This window comes from Dreissena polymorpha, chromosome 1 (genome assembly GCF_020536995.1).
Source record: "Dreissena polymorpha isolate Duluth1 chromosome 1, UMN_Dpol_1.0, whole genome shotgun sequence".
Lineage (NCBI taxonomy): Eukaryota > Metazoa > Mollusca > Bivalvia > Myida > Dreissenidae > Dreissena > Dreissena polymorpha.
This window is the reverse complement of record NC_068355.1, coordinates 141,101,537-141,109,004: the sequence shown is the minus strand read 5'-3', so window position 1 is coordinate 141,109,004 and position 7,468 is coordinate 141,101,537.

Below are 7,468 nucleotides of genomic sequence, written 5' to 3'. Positions count from 1 at the left end.
TATTTAAACATATTCCAAATTGAAAATGGTTCATACAAGTACTTTTTATGACAAGGAAAAGTATTTGAACCAGTCACTTTAAGCTTATTGACTTTTCAAAGTTTTAATGCGAAATTTACCGTTTTCGATTCCTAAATCGAACAATCATCATCAAATATGCAACAAATTTTCAGGAAATATATTTTACATGAAAAAGAGGCCAAGTTGACTGACAAATCACGGTGCACCAGGCAATTTAGAGACAGTGATCCTTATTGAAGGAAAAATGTATAATTTCGTCAAATGATATATCGGCGGGCGTACTGTTTGGTCCAAAAACTTACAGGTGAGATCCGTCAACCTAACTGCAAATCGAATTGTCAAATGTTTTCATAAAGTTTGCGCTTCGTGCATAGTAAAATTGTTTAATGTTGTCAATAAATGGATAGTATTTTTTATACATGGATCGGGGTCACTTTTTCTGTTATAGTTTGATTCATCTTGCTTCCAGTCGATACATTTTAAAAGGACACAGAACTAGGCAATATTTCGTTGGTTTTGACATATATTTTATTTTGTATTATTGTCGTTTTAGGGAATTCGTAAGACCGCTCTGCATCAGTATTTTCCGTCTGTTGCGATCACACTGTTCTGCTGCATAAACTTTAGAACAAGAAACAAAGCATACCAAATTGATTGTGTTATTGCATGCACATAACATAATAATATTAGTTTTAGCTCACTTGTGCACTTAAAAAGCTTACCTGTGCAAAATGTAGATTTTGGTGGTGTCAGTCTTTGTTGTCAGTCGTACATCGTACACATACTTTCATTCAAGCGGTGTCTACTCCATTGCGTCTTGGTTGTGTTAGACGATTCTTAACAAACGTATTCATTGGTAACCCTTGTTCAACGTTGTTCAAATTGTGTAGGTCACCAAATCTTAACAGATTAAAAAAATAAAAGATTACAACCTGCTTCATTGAAATTACAATTGTCGTTGAGTTTACGTTTGGTGTAAAACATAGTATGTGGTCTTCTTTTACGATAGTTCAAATCATGCCACTGGAAAACAAATGGTCATTATTCGACATTTTACACTGAAACATAGATGTGTTTGTAAAATTGAATAAGTAATGGCAAAGTAACTGTCAAAACCAACTGTTTATGTTTCATGTTTACCTAAAAGTATGACATTGACCTTTGAGACATGAAGATGGGCCTTATACCTGACACATGGTGTCCAAATGGTAAATATATGTGTCAAATTATTCAACACGATGAGTGCTGAGAAGTGAAATTCCTTTTCTTACCCACTGTCATTAACACTGAACACATCTTATGAATATACAATGATCGAAACTGGGCGCATTGCCTTGGAACGGTCAATAACAATAATTGGCGGTTTAAGTAATGACCGAACCTTACCCGAATAAATCACAAACCAAACATGCGTCACAAACTATTTCAATAAAATGAACCTTTGTCGACAGACTATGTGAGCGTAAGTACCATCACGTGACGAATGAATCAAATACTACAGACATAATGTGATTTTAAGAGTGTCGTGATAATCTGAAATATATTAAAAACGGTTGGGTTGGCCAGAGTAAAAAATAGATATACAATAAGAAGAAATCAGATTTAAAACTATCAATTCAGCTGTTTCTACATAACATTTTATAACGATCTAGATGTAAGAAAGACTGTAAACACACATCTTGTAACAATACGATAGGACGTTTAACTAACTTTTATTTAAAAAATAAATAATTGACTTAATCGTTCATTCCCTGAAATTCTCTTTCGTCTTGCGGTAACCAAACGGCATGGAAAGTTACATGCATCATCTTAATGGGAATATCCACTGTTTTTTTATGTTATTTTCTAACATACCACTAACTCTTAAAATGTACATATTTATTCTTAGGTGGCCTCACATGTCTCATTTTCATAAATACTCATTCAAATATATATGGTTATAAAAGTTATCTTTGGGACTAGTTTATCAGGCAAGGTGAAATTCAAAACTAGTAGTAATTTGTTTGAATGCAATATACGTAAGGCATCTGTGTAATGAAGCGAACTTTTGATAAAAGGTTTTGAGAGTAACATTCTGAATGAAGTATTCTTTTTGTAGACAAGAGTTCAATCTCTAATAGTGAAGATGGAATATGTTTTCATTCAAAACGTGTGTCTATTAAGGATACAATACCGCAAATATTTATCTTAAAAACATAGCAGCACCCGGGATCATTGAACTCATATTAGTCGTCATGACTCATTACATAGAAAGCCTCCCCTCAAGCCCAGTTTTACATCTGGTTGTTCCTGTAATTTACTTCTAATTGAATAGTAATTGCACGCCAAAGTGTTTTCTGAATCGATCCTCTTGCAAGACAAAAGCGATATGTTTTATGGAACTCAGACATTGCCCTATTTCTACAATCTTGATTATTTAAGTGACATCCCTATAATTGTATAAGCAATCTTCATTGAGTCATCTTATGGGCTGTTACATATATTGGACGGAACATACTGACATCATAAAGATTGCCCAAAACATAATGGATAGCTCATATGACTCAGCAAAGGGAAGACATACTATAATAAGGAAGGCTATACACAGAAAGAATGTAGACATAGGGTGTTCCTTATAGGTAAGTTATGATACGTTATGAAGCATTCCATAAACATGCCCACCAAGTATAGGCTCTACGAGTCCCTCGTAGTCTTCATACTTCTCTACGGCTGTGAGTCCAGGACGCTTTACGCGGACACACAATGCAGAATGCAGGCACTTGAACATTAATGTCTCCACAGACTGCTCAGTATCGCCTATACGGAGAACAAGACAAACGATTACGTCCGGAACACGAGTGCAACACTTTTTGATCGAAAAGAACCCTTACTTGCGACCTTCGAACGACGAATGCTGGATTGGTTTGGACATGTCACCAGGCACGACTGTGCAAGACCGTTCTCTAGGGCACGCTAGAGGGAGGTCGACGTTGAAGCCGTCAAAAGAAAAGCTGGATCGATAATGTAAAATAGTGGACATAACTGCCCATGGATGAATAATTCTATAACAGACCTGACTGGAGGAAGATTTTTATATCGTCGTCCCTAATTTCCCCCAACGGCCAAACGGGGCAAAGGGATTGATGATGATGGTGATGATGATCGAATCACTTAATAAGTATAATATAATATATATTACAGTGTCGTTAATGTATTTTATTATATACTTAGTAAATATAGTCTCTCAATAACGTTACAATGTAAGCAATTATTTATTTAAAAGGAATAATTGGCAATTCTTTTAAATACGATATTGTTGCAGAAATGTGTACTTGAAAACATAAGCCATGTTGTTCGATTCACTGACATAAACTACATAAAACTTATCCTATAGAATGGTATTCAGGCAAAAATTACACATTTCTTTATGACTGTGTCATGATACATTTTTTCCTGCTAGATGGCACTTACATCGTGCCTGATGAAGAATGTCTTTTCATTCGGCTTAATGAAAGCGTTTGCGAACATATGCAAGATTCTTGTTCGTAAATGGCATGCTGGGTATGTGGATGTTGGTTGAACGCAATGGCAAGGTGTGAGTTTCATCCAAGCACAAAGCATCATACAATCATCCATGACAAAATGTCATTGACAGTCGTTCCGAAATGCTACGGACAACTAAAGAAATTTACGGCGAATAACTGAACTTTTATGTTATTGCAGAAGTTTCTCCCCTTATGATATATGTGTTGGTCCTATTTCGAAAGGTAAAGTAGCTTATCTATTTTTGTAGGGAAACATTTCAGCACTATCGTCTGGATATGTTATTTTAACTAACAATGTTCTGTGTATTTTACTTTTAGATTTATGGTGAATTATGTATTTCCATCTTCATGTATCTATATTTCTTTAAAAAAATGTTTTTCATATGGGGTATTGTTTTGACGTTGTTAATCCGTCCACTATTCGTCCCTCCGTCCGTGTTTCTCAATAACATGCACGGACTAGACTGAAACTAAAAAATAAAATGAGTCGCCCAAAGCGAAAGAGTGTTCGCACGTGAGCCGAAAGAACGCGCGACTATCCGGCCGGCCGACCGAATCACCCAACCCTTTCGAAGTTGCGCTTTGCAAGAGTCGGCCGATTGTCGGCAACCGCTGCGCGAGCTCCTTATTACGTTAATGGACGCCGATTGAAAGACCGCGCAGAGCAGACAGGATACGTCAACGGGAGTCGTCTCCGATTGAGCGTCTCGGGACCGACTAGCTCTAGTCCCGTTCGCACCGTCTATGGCAGGCCTGTGGTTTCTTCCCGCCGACCGGATGTATATGCGGCCCGGACCACTGGGAGCAGCTTCGGAGGTCGATCTTCTTGCGTTTGCTAGTTCTTCCTCAGGCTGGTCGTCCTTGCTGGGAGGGCCCTCGCCTTGCTCTCGCTGTACAAACGCCCGATATCCCTGCTTTCGAACAACGGTCCGCGATGATAAGCTTTCGTCTTCATCGGTACCGTTGTTAACGGAGTTCCACCCGCTAATCGGTACTGTCAACCTTGCCGATACACGGAAATCGCAGCCACCAATAGATTATCGGCCGAGAGCAGGCCTTCAGAAGCCACCACTTAGACCAAGACCATTTGGTCGCGTACGCTGGCTTTCCCGTCGTGTTCGGCAGGGCTTTTGCGGTCACAGGCCGAGACAAACGGTCATATGGGTCCCAAACGATTGATTTTATATATGTTTTCTGATATGTTAATAGAAATAGGATCTGGCACGAGTTGTCATATCATACCATATTTTATTAGACGAGTTCAGGAATTTTGTTAGTAAGCGAGCCTTTGGCGAGCTTCCTAACGAATTTCCTGGACGAGTTTAATAAAATATGGTATGATATGACAACGAGTGGCAGATCTTTTTATCACATGCTTTTAAATGAGCAAATTAAATTAATATTTACGCAAACATAATGATAAATCCCGAATGTTGTTTACATTTCGTGACGTCATTTGACGTTGCACCGTCATTTCAGCAAAATAACAAAATGTGATTGGTCAATAAACGAATACTAAGCCAATGAAAACGCTTTAAAATGTTGTATTACACATGTGTAATAAAAAAATGTAATAGTTGCATTACATGTGAAACAGGGTAAATCATGTGATAATAGGAGACTATTGCTAAGCCTGGTAAACAGACTTGAGAAATATAAAAGTTACACAGCCAGGACTCTGGCCTAGGGGTTAGGCTACTTTATAAATATGTTGTAAATTTGTTGTAAATATACAATGTACATCGGTAGATTACATCTACTGTAATTATTTGGACTAAGGATGGTCCACATTTCCTACACATGAGCTCCGTTATGTCTTGAAGGAAATACATGCATATTTGCTGGAGTACCTACTGCAACTTTGGCAGTAAATTCCATGTGTACCTAATTGACATACTGGTCTTAACGGCAAAATTAAAAGTATTAAGTTTTATAAAGACTATAAAACAATGGGAACTAATTCAGTTTATTCAGTATAATAGTCAAAAAGGTTCGGATGTTTTCTCTGTTTTACAAAAAGTAATTTATTAAACGTACGGTTCTTAACTTGCGCCACCTGACATAATTTGTTAACCTTCATTCGGCTAGTTGTATCCTTCATGTTGCCTGTTGCTAACTACCGTTGTTAATGACGCTTAGTTACACAACTGATTAGGACTGGTGTCATCATGACTGGTGCAGTTTGTTAGAGTTAAAAAATATACATTTATGTGCTATCAAATCATGAATCGGGAATAATGAACATTCAAACATTAGAAAGTCACCAAGCATATTGCAACACTCATCCAGTACAAACGAATAGACGGCAAGAATCTTGGAGAATGGAGAGCATATAAGAATAAACATCTGTCATAATGTGAATATTTACCATTAATGATGTCATGTTTACCTAAATATCATTCAACATGATCAAGTACAGTACATCCTTTTATCCATGTTTTACCAATCAGGATAGACCTTTTACTAAAAGACCTCAAGATAAACGTTAATATTTTCAGTACATTCATGGATGTTAAACAAAGACGTTTTCAGAACACCGCACGTTCATAGCATTACAAATAAACAACATGAAACATTGCTTGATAATTAAACTGAGATATGAGAACTATTCGACAAATACGCTTTCATTAATGAATTCTCCTAACCTAAACCAAACTGCACTCCCGAGAAGGGTTTAATTTATTTATTCGAAATGCTTTGGTGTGTCTTTCAAAATTAGCAGCGGCTAATTTTATGCATGTTTTAGATTACTCAAATAGCTCACTGCCGCCGTTTGCAGTTACGGAGATAGATAACACTTGTTTACGTGAAATTCCTAGTTCATTCATACATTGTTAAAAGATGACAAAAAGGCACGTACAGGTAAGCTCGCTAACTTGCTCTCGATGTGGTTATATTGAACGAGATGTGTTTAAAGAAAGTAGTAAGTTTTGAATATAAGAAAATTCAAATGATATTAAAATAAGATATCCTAATAAGACATTTTTAATAATATGCGTTTATGTTTATATCTGAAAATAGAAATATTGATACAAAATGAAGAACTTGGAAATGCCTAAATGCGTCAATTTTGCAATTCTCTTCTGACATAAGGGATGATAAAATTGTATAAAACAAGCTTGTGCGTAAGCATACGAGCAGGATCATACAAATGTTAACAATAATTATAAGAAGGACTCGAACGACATCATTTGGAGAGAAACTTACAAAAGCATTCGTTTTCTACTGCAAATCACCAAAAGCTTTACTGTAAACTGCAACCAACACATCACACTGCATTCAAAATAAATCAAGTTTTGGACCCCATTGGAACGGTAAATGAATTATATTTGGTATTTGACCTATTTTAGGGCAAGCCAAATAACTCACTTTACATATAATAAACACACTGCACACCTTTCTAAGTATAAAGTATTACAGTATACGAAGTTGCACATTATAATTGTTTGACTTTCCGGACAATATTATGTATGTATAATTTTGACCGTGACTTTGCATTTTGTGATTTATCCCATTTGGTTCTGTTGTGTTGCTGTTTTAATTAGTTTGTAATTGTGTTAATAATATCATACATGGACCACTCGCATATAACGTTTGTAAAAACAAACGCAATGCTTATTTTATTAAAGCAAACGTGGCCAGTTTGCTATTCATTGTACTGCATGACCAAATGGCGAGTATTTTTTTTTTCTAGTACAGTAACATTAACCAAATAAATCTCGGCAAAGATTGTCACCCACGCCAATGTGCCTCGAACCAATGTACCACTTAAGGATTCTTTCGTGTACATCGGTTATTAATTTGCATTTAAATGCAAATTACTTCATATGCTTTTGCGTGATGATTCATAGCCGCGATCGATTATTATCAAATTTAGTGAAGGCACATATGCAATATATGCAGGCGAAATGTTTCTGAATACT